Source organism: Entelurus aequoreus, linkage group LG24, assembly GCF_033978785.1.
Source record: "Entelurus aequoreus isolate RoL-2023_Sb linkage group LG24, RoL_Eaeq_v1.1, whole genome shotgun sequence".
NCBI lineage: Eukaryota > Metazoa > Chordata > Actinopteri > Syngnathiformes > Syngnathidae > Entelurus > Entelurus aequoreus.
The window spans coordinates 1,821,906-1,837,453 of record NC_084754.1 but is presented as its reverse complement, the minus strand read 5'-3'; the positions used below and the strand labels follow the sequence as shown (position 1 = coordinate 1,837,453).

Here is a 15,548-nt window from a genome sequence, read left to right as displayed (position 1 = left end):
AGTAGTGAAACAAAAATGAATATTATCAACAACAGTATCAATATTAGTTACAATTTCAACATAGCAGTGATTAAAAATCCCTCATTGACATTATCATTAGACATTTATAAAAAAGAACAATAGTGTCACAGTGGCTTACACTTGCATCGCATCTCATAAGCTTGACAACACACTGTGTCCAATATTTTCACAAAGATAAAATAAGTCATATTTTTGGTTCATTTGATAGTTAAAACAAATGTACATTATTGCAATCAGTTGATAAAACATTGTCCTTTACATTATAAAAGCTTTTTACAAAAATCTACTACTACCCCAGTCAGCAGACTGGGGTAGATCCTGCTGAAATCTATGTATTCCATGAATAGACAATCCTTTTGAATCAGGAAAAAAATCGTTTTTGAATCAAGAATCGTGTTGAATTAAAAAAAAAAAATCGATATATAATCGAATCGTGACCCCAAGAATCGATATTGAATCGAATCGTGGGACACCCAAAGATTCACAGCTCTAGTATAAAGGAAACCGTGGAAAAGTAATTTATATAAACTAAATTCTAAAAATCACACAAAAAATGAACAACCTCTTTAAAGTAGGTGCAAAAGTAAAGAATACGTAAGAAATGTTGTAAAGCAGGGGTGTCAAACTCATTTTAGATGGGGGGGCCACATGGAGAAAAATCTACTCCCAAGTTGCCCGGACTGGTAAAATCACGGCACGATAACTTAAAAATAAAGACAACTTCAGATTGTTGTATTTGTTTAAAAATAGAACAAGCACATTCTGAAATTGTAGAAATCATAATGTTGTTTATTTACAATTGCATGGTATATATTCTTTTTGTCGTTATTTGTATTTTCTGAATTAATAATGTGATAATGTTCATCAGTCAACTCATTGGTGTTTAGTTCCAATCTATCAATATAAAAAAAGTATATAAAAATCAAATTACAGTATGTTATTTATGTAGTTTGACCATTTTCCTCGACTGGTGTACTAACATGTGTTTTATTTTGTACACCATCTACAAAAATACAAAGAATTGCTATTGCGACATCCAGTGGACAAATTTAGAACAGCTGTTTCTTTCTTTCAAAAATTTCAGGTTTATTTTTATACTTAGCAAACTCATCCCGCGGGCCGGATAAAACCTGTTCGCGGGCCTGATCCGGCTCTCGGGCCGTATGTTTGACACCCCCGCTGTAAAGTGTGACAAAGTAGAGTAAAATGTGAGCAATTTGAGAAGAACATTTTTTGCAGGTTTTTCTCTGCCAGGAAGTGATGTGCAACATTTAATTTGGTCTGTTATTCTTATTTAATTATGTAACTTAAGTTATGTTATGCAGTAATTATTATTTTAAAGTAGCAAATTTGTTATATATGTTTTTTATTGTACACACAAAAAAAAATGTTGGGTTTAAAAAATAACCCAATTTTAACCCAACTGCTGGTTCAGAAAAGGACAAACCCATTATTTGAGTTATTTTAACTCAACATTTTGGGTTAATTTATTCCAAAACCAAATTTTGCGTTGAATTGTTTAACCAAAAAGTTGAGTTATGATAACTTAATGTTGGGTTATTCCCAACCAAACTGTTGGGTTGAATTATTCAACCCAAAAGTTGAGTTATGCTAACTCAATATTGGGTGATTGTAAATAATGTTAATGAGATTAATCCATAATCAAATTCCCTTCAAGAAAAAGTAACTTTTTAATAAATAAAAAAAAGCTTTTTACCCAAAATGCGTTATTCGTTGAAAAACAACCCAAAAATGGTTCATAATTTAAAAACAGAAATTGAGGTAAAATAATACCCTTATAACCCCTTAAATGGATTGCTCTTCATAAAAATAACTCCAAAATGTAACCCAACGCTAGCAACTCATAAATTGGGTTATCAAAATAACCCAGCATGTTTTAGTGTGTATGGATACTGTCCTGCACTTTAGTTCTTGCCTGTTGTTTCCCGCATATCCAAATAGGGGACGGACGAAGGACTATTGTCCGTTTGGGGAAAAACAAAAAAAAATACCATACTGTCGAGTTGACTCTTCCTGTTTTATTGGCAATTTATTTGCTCTCTCTGCAGCCCTCTCATTGCTCACTGATCCCTTCCTGTTTTCCTAGGTCACAGACCGCGACCAAAGTATATAATGTATACATATATATATATATATATATTATCTCTTTTTTATCAAATGCATTGTTTATTGCTAACGATTACATGTATTGCACTGTATATTGATATTGTCTAATTGGCCCAGTCCCAGTAAATCATTATTTTTAAAGTTTCTTTTGAAAGAATGTGCTCAAATAAATCAGTTCGAACAGAAAATGACACTATTGAGTCGACTTTCAAAATGCAACATAATGGGGGAACTGATACAGTGCGTGTATAAACAATGCTTTGTCTACATATGGACAAAAGAGTAATAGAATCAGTGTATTGTACAGTAAAGTGTACGGTACAATGAATCTATTATTACTCAACCCTTGGTGCTCACAAAAGTACTGTACATGCACACTGGAATCTAGTGTCACCATTACATAATTACTATTTAATGCTGTTTGTTTTTTTAATTTAGATAATTGGTAACATTAAAAAGTGCTCTTTTTAACTTGCAACCAAAACATATGACCAGAACACCACCAGCTAGCTTATGTTACCATGGGTCAGGGGCGCCCATTAAGTTGATGGCGAGCTACCGATCGATGGCGGAGGGTGTGTCTGTCCATCACCAGTCAGGCATTAAAAAGAATAGACCTTAAAATTAGCTACTTTGGTCACTTGATTGACATTCACAGCACCTGAGGGTCTTGTGAGATCTGCTGATTAAGAAAAAATGACCGACAGGAAGACGAGAAACACTTTTTATTTCAACAGACTCTCGCGCCGTACCTGCCGTCAAAACTCTAAAGACCGACTGCACAGTTCCTAGCTTCACAATAAAAGCGCTGCTTCATCCTGCCTGCGCTACCAAAATAAGAGTCTCAGAAAGCTGGCGTGCACAAGCTTGCAAGCTACGGAGTTTTTCGCCAATGTATTTCTTGTAAAGTGTATAAAAAGGTGTATGGAAGCTGGACAAATAAGATGGCAAAAATCAACCACTTTCCTGTGGTATTGGACCAGTGGTTCCTAACCTGGGTTGGATGGAACCCTAGGGGTTCGGTGAGTCGGGCTAAGGGGTTCGGCGGAGGTCAAAACACACCCAACTCATCGTGTAAATACAAACTTCTCCCTATCGGCGTATTACGGATACGGCAACATCAGAAGTCAAACTGATTTGCAGGTGTGTAATTTGTTGTGAGTTTATGTACTGTGTTGGTTTTGTTGTTTGAACAAGGTGATGTTCATGCACGCTTCATCAAGTGCACCAGTAATAAAACATGGTAACACTTTAGTATGGGGAACATATTCACCATTAATTAGTTGCTTATTAACATGCAAATTAGTAACATATTGGCTCTTAACTAGTCATTATTAAGTAATTATGAATGCTTTAAACGGCATGGCCTTATTATAACCCTAACCCTCTAACCCTAACCAAATAACTCTAAATTAAGTCTTTACTTAGAATATGTTCCCCTAGTGTCCAAATAACTCTAAATTAAATCTATGTTACTTAGAATATGTTCCCCTAGTGTCCAAATAACTCTAAATTAAGTCTTTGTTACTTAGAATATGTTCCCCATACTAAAGTGTTACCAAAAACATATAACTTTGTCTTGAATTTGGAAAAAAATAAAATTTTATTGTTCACTAAAGAAGGGTTTGGTGAATGCGCATATGAAACTGGTGGGGTTCGGTATCTCCAACAAGGTTAAGAACCACTGTATTGGACAGAAAGGAGGACTTTTTTTCTCCTCCATTTGAAAATGTGGACGTTATCATCACTAACTGTCTGATTCCAATCAATGCAAGTCATCACAATCAGGTAATACACCAACTTATATTCTCGTCTTCATGAAAGAAAGGAATGTTAAACAGGCTTGTATTATCATTAAACACCTTTAACTTGTTAAAAAAAACCTCTCTTTCATAAATAAATAAATAAATATAAAATATATATGAATGAGGAAGATGAAGATCCCCTCAATTTGGTGAATTGAAAAGTAGCTCGCCTGCAGAAAAAGTTTGGGCACCCCTGCCATGGGTGGTTAAAAAGGGAACTCCACTTTTTTTGGAAACTTGCCTATAATTCACAAGAACACGTCTTTTTTTTAAATGCATTTTAACTCGTAAATAAAAGTCTGCTTACAATGGAGCCAGTGGGAGCCATGACATCAATGCGTCTATTCTGACCATAAAACCCAATAAATAACCATCCAAAAAGCACCAACAATACTCCCATTTACATTTCATGACCTCAATATTAACCAAGTATTAGTGATATTGTTGTTATAAGCGCTAACTTTAGGGTGAGTCAATCGAGAGAGCTAACAAACCAGCTTATGCTGCTGTATTGACATCATGTGCTGGTGAGCTGCTTTCTTGCCTCGGAGCTCACGAAAGTTCATTCTAGATGATAAATCCTGCATCTCACCTTGATAGTAGACATAAACCGAGAAGTTGATGAACTTGGACATCCAACTTAGACCCGGAATTGGATTTAAAAAAAAAAAAAACATACGAAAAGACGCTTGGTTCCACACACTTTTGTTCCTCGCAAGGAGTATGAGTCATTCTTCATTTAACAGTCGACGTCCCAGTGACAGCAGACATTGTACAGTGAGTGATGTTTGTTGGCTCTCACAAAGTGTGCCATTATTTACATTTTTTTTTCTTTGACTTCCTTCGTTTTACTTTATTTTTGGTATTTTTCTCAACTTTCTTTGCTTTTTTTAATCACTTATCTTTTCCATAAACCACTAATTATGATTCTTGGGTGCTTTTGTGTTTGGAACTATTTCCCTTGTGAATCAATAAAGTTTGGCTAAGTCTAAGTGTAGGTCTAATTAATAGTAGTAGTTGTTATTGGCGAAGGTAAAAGCAAACGTGATGCATTTATGAAATCAATATAATAATAATAACTGGGATTTATATAGCGCTTTTCTAAGTACCCAAAGTCGCTTTTTCATGTTAAAAACCCATCATTCATTCACACCTGGTGGTGGTAAGCTACTTTCGTAGCCACAGCTGCCCTGGGGTAGACTGACAGATATAATATGATGCCGTATGCTAAAATGAGCAAAATACGTAAATATTTCATGTTTCATGGGTGGTTGTACATGTAACCACATTACATATATACTTACAGCATGTATATAAAACCTTGGTGGAGATGTTTTGATGTTTTTTTAAGCACTTCATAGGCAGAATAGAGCGACTTTCATATGTTATCTGACTTTTGCTAACATTTATGTATTAGTTAGAGTGCATAAAACATAAAAAACATGTGTGCTTGTCTTACATAAGGATTGTGAATGATAGGCAACATTAAAAAAAAAGTGCAATGTCCCTTTAACAGAAGACTGAAATGTCTATATTTTTTACAAATACTAAATATATTCAATTAAAATGAAAAACTTGTTAGGTGTTCAGGTTTGTCTTGTCAACACGTGGGAGCGTGGTCACATACACAAAAAAGAGAACTACCAAATTGCAGTCAAGTTGTTGTTATGATAGAATATACATTCAATAATAGCTAACGTTAGTTATCCAAATCGCTATCTTTAGCTAACACACAACGTGCATCATTGTGTCCGAAAAGCCGTAAGTGGGCGGGATATGATGCCTAAAGGGGAATTGTACTTCTTTTGGAATTTTGCCTATTGTTCACAATCATTATGAGAGACAAGACCAGGGGCCGTACTTATCAAGCTTCTTAGAATGACTCCTAAGAAGTCTGCTAAGAGTTTACTTGAGAGTAAATGAATTCTTCGCTGAAAGCTGCACTTAAAATTTAGTTATCAAGCGTCTTACTCACACTTTCAGCGAAGTGTAGGACTGAATCTTAAGTGTCACACTCAGAGCTGAATTACGACATTACTATGTGCCGTAAACGGAATTTTAGGTGACGTCATTTCTGTGTCCATAGAAATGACCAATCACGGAAGGGAATCCGTTGTCTAAGAATAAAGAAATATCTTGGAAATATTTAAGTGGACAATGGGAGTGTATATTTTGACAATAAACTACAAAATAATACAAAAGAAACTAGTCCCCGCCGGCACTCACGCTACCGCTCCCTCTCTTCTCTCGCCCACACACTCACTGACGTCACTCACCTCACGGCCACACACATACGCTACTGTCATAACATTTTCTTTCCAATTCATTAATTAGGCAACTAATTTGAAACTGGTGTGGGTGGCTCTATATATACTAGCCCACTGCAACCACATGCAGAAATCAACAAAGAATCGAAAAGTATTAAATCTGTGACAAAAATAATATCCGCTCTGTCTAAACGATACCGTTTGATCAGCTGCTCGTCATAAAAAAAAACCAAAACATTGTTCCGTTCCCTGAACGTTCGCGCACGTCTCTCTCGCCTCAGTGCCATCCCCTGCTGGCAACTCCTAACCACTTAAGACACCTCTGAAGGTCTCTTAAATATCGTGGAGAGTAGGAGTGATTCTTAGACTTAAGAACGTTGATAAAAAGCTTTTATTCTTAAGTTTGAGAGTAGGACTAAATTTCGCAAATTCTCAGGACTTAAGTGTAAAATGGCACTCTAAGAAGCTTGATAAGTACGGCCCCAGGTTGTTGTTGTTTTTTAGGATTTCAAAGATGATAAAAAAACGCTTGAAAGATGCGGCTAATGGGAGTCACCATTGTAGCCTTCAAAGCCCTTTCAAAACAACTGCTTTCTTCCGCGCACTGATTTCTGTTTCCATAGCAGCGCACGTCTGACTTCTGGCATCTGTGTGTTCCTACTTCCGGAATCAAACACGAGTGTGTTTTCTAATCATGGCAGACTTGGTAACAGACAACAAAGACGACTATTTTTGGACAAATGAGGATTTACAAACGTATATCTATGAAGCTAAATATACTGAGGATGAACTACTGCTTATATACGCGAGCACAGAGAAGAGTGTGAAATGTTGGAGCAAACAGAAGCCGAGAGAGTGAGGTGAAAGAGAGTCGAAGCTGCAAATGTGGAATTTGGAGACAATCTATTTCGACATAAATGGTGTGCTTGCCCCAAATCAACAGAAAACGTCCCTGGCCAGCTGGACCGTAGGCTCGAGAAAACATGGCGGTGACGACACAGACTTTGTTTTGAAAATGTTCCCTCCGGGTAAACGGAACCGATCGCTTTGTTTCACTTCATTTCAATCGCTTCTACTTCCATGGAGTCTCGATGTGCGTTTAAGAGCGCAATGCTGTTGGAAGAGAAAAATATTTGATGTTGCAGTTTCATTTTCAACGTGCAACTAGCGTCCTTCCGTCAGCTGCTGGGACTGAGAGTTACCATGCAGCAGGCGATGTGTCGGGAAAGTTGTCACAATTTGTTTATTAAGTCTTTAGTTTGTTTACTGGGAGGCTCACTCGTCCTTCAATTGAACTGCTAACTTTGTTAGTGTTCCAATAACATCAATACTAGCTAAAAACGTTTTGTCGAATTGAACGCTGGCCGAGTTGTTGGTGAGGCACAAAGATTGTGTGTTAGATGTTAGAGGTATCAATCCTGTTTATTTTTGTTGGCCAAACTGTTGCACTGAAGTACAGTACATGGTTGTCGGAGAAGAACAAAGCATGTTTATTAGAATTTAACTGCTTTGTGTTTTATATTGATATCAACAAGTAAAAAACATGTTTTTTACATCACTTATGTTTTTTCATCCTACAAAGTTAACACTTCAAAAAGCATTCATGTGACACAGCATTTTGTTAATGTTTTATGGTATATAATTAATAACTATATGACAGATTTCTGCTCAAACTCTCAATGGATGTGTCCCGATACAGCATGGACATTAGTATGTGTAAATATATGTACATAACTTTAAAAAATACCTCTCTCTATGAAAATGTAAAAATAGAGATAAAGGCATCATGTAATAAAAAAAAAGCCGATACTGTTAATGAACAAAAACACAAATATGTGTCTTTAAAAATGTAAAGTTTGTGTAGAATTTTTTTAATTAAATACTACAAAATACATGATGTCGTCGCGTTCACACCCCAACACTGTTTTACCAAACAACGAATAATCCTGATTAAAAATCTTGATTTTAATATTGATGAAAAAAAAATCGGAATTATTATTTTGCCCTTAACCGTGCAGTCCTATGTGTAAGACTTGACCTCATACATGAACACTATTTGTATCTATATGGACAAAAAGTCTTATATCCATGCCATCTTGCAAAATGTTCACATTTATTTGTATTTATGTATAGTATTATTTTGTTTCTGCCATATTACTTTGTTCATAATGCTTGTGTTGCTTTCATATGCACATTTAACTTTCTACCTGAGGTACATACAGAATATACATTTCGAATGGGTTGTTTGTGGTTTTTAAAAATAAATAAAACTTGAAGTAGTTTTTGAAACTTTTGATCACGTGTAAAATTCCCGTGACAATAATGATAGCCGTGTTAATTTTGGTCACAATAACCGTGATAAGAAATGTTCATCCCTTGTCTCTGATAATTATTACCGTGGCGTGACAAATATGATTGAGGCCATATTTGACATTTTGGGAAGATGCAAATAGCGACACCCCTGCCCACATTTCCTTTGAAGCAACATCCGTTTCAGCAGATCCACTTCCACTGCTTTCTTCACTTCATGCAATGCTGTGGTTGAGGAGGAGAACTTCTAGATACTGCACATGTTCAGTGATAGTTGTCATAGTGGGAGGTTTGTTGCTTCATCCACTATCTCATCATCTTCAGCCTTCTTTTGTCACAACCAGTGACTCATGGTCTAGACCAGTCCTTCTCAAATAGCGGGTCCGATGCCTGCGGGGGGCGACCTCGGGGGAACATATGATGAAACGTGTGTAGCACTTGGCTTCGCTGTAATCACGGTGGGAGACAAGGAAAGACTGATGGGTTGTTTCCTTTAATGTTAATAAGCAGCAATGTTAAGCAGAGGTATAATTATAAAAAATGTATAGACACATTATCTTATTTATAGTCACGGTGGAGAATGGGGAGGGGGGGGGGGGTGAAATATTTTCTTCTCTAACAGAAAATATTTAAGAAGCACATGTCTAGAATAGAATAGAAAGTACTTTATTGATCCCTGGGGGAAATTCACAATAAACACTTAGGTATTTTTTTACATGTGAATAATATAAATACAGTAAATTATACAGCAATATTCACATGTGAATAATATAAATACAGTCTATTATACAGCATTATTCACATGTGAATAATATAGTCTATTATACAGCATTATTCACATGTGAATAATATAGTCTATTATACAGCATTATTCACATGTGAATAATATAAATACAGTCTATTATACAGCTTTATTCACATGTGAATAATATAAATACAGTCTATTATACAGCATTATTCACATGGGAATAATATAAAAACAGACTGTTATACAGCATTATTCACATGTGAATAATATAAATACAGTATTATACAGCATTATTCACATGTGAATAATATAGATACAGTCTATTATACAGCATTATTCACATGTGAATAATATAAATACAGTCTATTATACAGCATTATTCACATGTGAATAATATAAATACAGTCTATTATACAGCATTATTCACATGTGAATAATATGAAAACAGACTGTTATACAGCATTATTCACATGTGAATAATATAAATACAGTATTATACAGCATTATTCACATGTGAATAATATAAATACAGTCTATTATACAGCAATATTCACATGTGAATAATATAGTCTATTATACAGCATTATTCACATGTGAATAATATAAATACAGTCTATTATACAGCTTTATTCACATGTGAATAATATAGATGCTGTCTATTATACAGCATTATTCACATGTGAATAATATAAAAACAGTATTATACAGCATTATTCACATATGAATAATATAAATACAGTCTATTATACAGCATTATTCACATGTGAATAATATAAATACAGTATTATACAGCATTATTCACATATGAATAATATAAATACAGTCTATTATACAGCATTATTCACATGTGAATAATATACAGTCTATTATACAGCATTATTCACATGTGAATAATATAAATACAGTCTATTATACAGCATTATTCACATATGAATAATATGAATACAGTCTATTATACAGCATTATTCACATGTGAATAATATAAATACAGTCTATTATACAGCATTATTCACATATGAATAATATAAATACAGTCTATTATACAGCATTATTCACATGTGAATAATATAAATACAGTCTATTATACAGCATTATTCACATGTGAATAATATAAATACAGTCTATTATACAGCATTATTCACATGTGAATAGTATAAATACAGTCTATTATACAGCATTATTCACATGTGAATAATATAAATACAGTCTATTATACAGCATTATTCACATGTGAATAGTATAAATACAGTATTATACAGCATTATTCACATGTGAATAATATAAATACAGTATTATACAGCATTATTCACATGTGACTAATATAAATACAGTCTATTATACAGCATTATTCATATGTGAATAATATAAATACAGTCTATTATACAGCATTATTCACATATGAATAGTATAAATACAGTCTATTATACAGCATTATTCACATGTGAATAATATAAATACAGTCTATTATACAGCATTATTCACATGTGAATAGTATAAATACAGTATAATACAGCATTATTCACATGTGAATATAAATACAGTCTATTATACAGCATTATTCACATATGAATAGTATAAATACAGTCTATTATACAGCATTATTCACATGTGAATATAAATACAGTCTATTATACAGCATTATTCACATATGAATAGTATAAATACAGTCTATTATACAGCATTATTCACATATGAATAGTATAAATACAGTCTATTATACAGCATTATTCACATGTGACTAATATAAATACAGTCTATTATACAGCATTATTCACATGTGAATAGTATAAATACAGTATTATACAGCATTATTCACATGTGACTAATATAAATACAGTCTATTATACAGCATGATGGTTATGGGTTATACTTGTATAGCGCTTTTCTACCTTCAAGGTACTCAAAGCGCTTTGACACTATTTCCACATTCACCCATTCACACACACATTCACACACTGATGGCGGGAGCTGCCATGCAAGGGCTAACCACAACCCAAGTGTCTTGCTCAAGGACACAGCGGATGTGACGAAGTTGGTAGAAGGTGGGGATCGAACCGTCAGGTTGCTGGCACGGCCACTCTCCCAACCGCGCCATGCCGTCCCCCACATGTGAATAATATAAATACAGTCTATTGTGAAGTGAAGTGAATTATATTTATATAGCACTTTTCTCTAGTGATTTAAAGTGCTTTTACATAGTGAAACCCAATATCTAAGTTACATTTAAACCAGTGTGGGTGGCACTGGGAGCAGGTGGGTAAAGTGTCTTGCCCAAGGACACAATGCCAGTGACGAGGATGGCGGAAGCGGGGATTGAACCTGGAACCCTCAAGTTGCTGGCACGGCCACTCTACTGACCGAGCTATGCCGCCCTATTGTACGTTCAAGTACAGTCAAAAAGGAACATATGCATTATACAGTCTGATGGCAGACAAATGTGTAATGACATCACACAGTGCTATGTCTCTGAACCCCTTTGTCCTTACTTGTATGTACTAGGGTTGCACGGTATACCGGTACTAGTATAGTATCGCGGTACTAATGAATCAAAAACGGTACTATACTCTGTTTTGAAAAGTACCGCTTCCCAACAGGCATGAAGGGGCGCCATCACGTCATGACATTGCTGGTTTTACGAGCAGAGGAGCATGTTCGGCAGCGCACAATCACAGAGTACTTACAGACAGACACAGTGTGTAGACAGAAAAGGCAGAATGGACGCATTTTGGCCTAAAAACTGACGATAAAGGTGAAGTTATAACACTGAAACGCCCTCATGAAGAGGTGCTTTAAGACATGGCTAGCTAGCTAGCGGCTAACGTCCGTCGGCAGTGTTTTAGCTGCTTCTAAATCACTAATCCTCGCCTCCATGGCGACAAATAAAGTAAGTTTCTTTCAAGTATCATCCCTGCAGGACGAGGAATAGCTAAACATGCTTCACTACACACCGTAGGAGGATACAATAGCTCACCGGCGTCACAATGTAAACAAACGCCATGGGTGGATTACACCTGACATCCACTGTAATGATACCAAGCACAGGAGCGTATCTAGTCGATATTACTATGTTTACAGCGATATTTTTTATCGTCACAAAATCTTTTTCTTTAAAAAAAGAAAAATCATATTATGTTTATAAACTCAGGAAATATGTCCCTGGACACATGAGGACTTTGAATATGACCAATGTATGATCCTGTAACTACTTGGTATCGGATCCATACCTACATTTGTAGTATCATCCAAAACTAAAGTAAAGTATCAAAGAAGAGAAGAATAAGTGATTATTACATTTGAACAGAAGTGTAGATAGAACATGTTGAAACAGAAAATAAGCAGATATTAACAGTAAATAAACGAGTGGATTAATAATCAATTTTTACAACTTGTCCTTTATAATGTTGACAAAATAATAGGTGTATAAATGACACAATATGTTACTGCATACGTCAGCAGACTAATCAGGAGCCTTTGTTTGTTTACTTACTACTAAAAGACAAGTTGTCTTGTATGTTCACTATTTTATTTAAGGACAAAATTGTTCTTCGATTGCAATAAGAAACATATGTTTAATGCACCGCAAGATTGTTAAGCTAATAATGGTTTCTTTTGGTCCCTTTTATTTTGAAAAGTATCGAAATACATTTTGGTACCGGTACCAAAATATTGGTATCGGGACAAGCCTAGTATGTACTGGTATGTAATATGACACACCAAACTGTTAGTTCTTCGGAAGTCAGCTATTGGAACCAATACAGCAAGGTGGCTTTTCAAAGTGTTGTCTGTAGCTCTGCACAACAGTCATCTTTTTATCTTCGCCATGTCAAAAAACGAATAAAAGATAAAGAGCCACATCCTGTACAAACTGCGTGGATACATATGTTAAAGCAGAATTCTTGCGCTGTGTTTACAGATTTAGTAGCAGGATGGTGCAGGAAGGCCGTGGCCTCACAGATGTTTAACTGGGTCAGATATTGATATAATAGTGGCGGGTCGAGGTCCGTTGCCCTCAAGGCTGCGTTTGATCCACGCTGGGTGCATTAAACACAACGTGCACCGCCATCTGCCACTTAGGTTGGCCCTAGAATCTGTTCTGTAGCCCACAGTTGCAAACGTTCTAGATTACACTCATGAACACTGACAGATGGTTAAATGGCACTGTGGTACAAATGTTAAGGTTAGCAGGGTTGGTTCTTTCAAGTCATTTGCTGTCAATATCCTGTTAGCCTATTTAATTGAAAGCTGCATGTTGGCAGAGTGCTGTTTTTGAACCAGGCTCAGGCTACAAACGGTGTCAATCATAAAACCTTCTTAATCTACACTGCTCTGTCCATCAATCCGCAAACAATCTTCTTTAAGGATTATATTTTTTTATGACTATCTGTTGTGTGGTGTAGATGTTGGACACACAGGCTCAACACAACATGGTTGTTATTTGGGTCATCAAGTAGTTTTAACTGCTCTTTTTGAAATGTATTATGGAGTTGGCCCACGCTCATAAACACATCATGCAAAGTTCTGCCAGAGAACGGGAAGACGCAGCAGGAGGCAGGAATGTCACCAATTTAGCTACTTTTTGGCAATAGCGACACTGTTTCAATGTCCATTTCTCTGATGATACAATTGTTGATGACTGAAGTGATGATAACCAAACCTCCACATCCCACACCCCGGATTGTAAATAATTCAATGTGTATATACTCTGATGATTATCTTGTGTGATGACTGTATTATGATGATAGTATATATCTGTATCATGAATCAATTTAAGTGGACCCCGACTTAAACAAGTTGAAAAACATATTCGGGTGTTACCATTTAGTGGTCAATTGTACGAAATATGTACTGCACTGTGCAATCTACTAATAAAAGTCTCAATCAAACATCTAGTGGAGACGTTTGGGTAAATGAAAGCACGTATCGCCCTTTCTAACGAGCAGCAGGTGCTGCTGTGGATCCCCCCCCCCCCCCCCATCTGAGAACACTCATGTGACATACTAAAATTACAAAAGGAACCGAAAGAAGATGTCCATTTGTTGTTTCCAACATACAAAACCCAAAAGCAGTGAAGTTGGCACGTTGTGTAAATGATAAATAAAAACAGAATACAATGATTTGCAAATCCTTTTCAACTTATATTCAATTTAATAGACTGCAAAGACAAGATATTTAAAGGCCTACTGAAATGAATTTTTTTAATTTAAACGGGGATAGAAGATCCATTCTATGTGTCATACTTGATCATTTCGCGATATTGCCATATTTTTGCTGAAAGGATTTAGTAGAGAACAACGACGATAAAGTTCGCAACTTTTGGTCTCTGATAAAAAAAGCCTTGCCTGTACCGAAAGTGGCGTGACGTAGTTCGCTTCCTCATATTTTCCTATTGTTTTCAACGCAGCTAGAGAGATTCGGACCGAGAAAGCGACGATTACCCCATTAATTTGAGTGAGGATGAAAGATTCGTGGATGAGGGACGTTAGAGTGACGGACTAGAATGCAGCGCAAACATATATTTTTTCGCTCTGACCGTAACTTAGGTACAAGCTGGCTCATTGGATTCCACACTCTCTCTTTTTTCTATTGTGGATCACGGATTTGTATTTTAAACCACCTGGGATACTATATCCTCTTGAAAATGAGAGTCGAGAACGCGAAATGGACATTCACAGTGACTTTTATCTCCACGACAATACATCGGTGAAGCATTTTAGCTACGAGCTAATGTGATAGCATCATGCTTAACTGCATATAGAAACAAAAGAAATAAACCCCTGACTGGAAGGATAGATAGAAAATCAACAATACTATTAAACCATGGACATGTAAATACACGGTTAATGCTTTCCAGGCTGGCGAAGGTTAACAATGCTGTTGCTAACAACGCCATTGAAGCTAACTTAACAACCGGACCTCACAGAGCTATGCTAAAAACATTAGCTCTCCACCTACGCAAGCCAGCCCTCATCTGCTCATCAACACCCGTGCTCACCTGCGTTCCAGCGATCGACGGTGCGATGAAGGACTTCACCCGATCACAGATGCGGTCTGCGAGACGGAGGAAGTTAAGGTGAGTTTGGCGGCTAACGCGTCTGCTATCCATCTCTGTCTTCCTGGTTGTGTTGCTGTAGTCCGCTACTAATACACCGATCCCACCTACAACTTTCTTCTTTGCAGTCTCCATTGTTCATTAAACAAATTGCAAAAGATTCACCAACACAGATGTCCAGAATACTATGGAATTTTGAAATGAAAACAGAGCTTTTTTGT

The 15,548-nt window shown here is 36.0% G+C and overlaps 1 protein-coding gene across 1 annotated transcript in view; it reads left to right on the top strand.

Annotated features, from left to right (window-relative positions):
• Nucleotides 1–15,548, top strand: part of cd82b (CD82 molecule b) — a 72,058-nt gene that overhangs the window by 876 nt on the left and 55,634 nt on the right. The gene's annotated exons all lie outside the window — the stretch shown is intronic.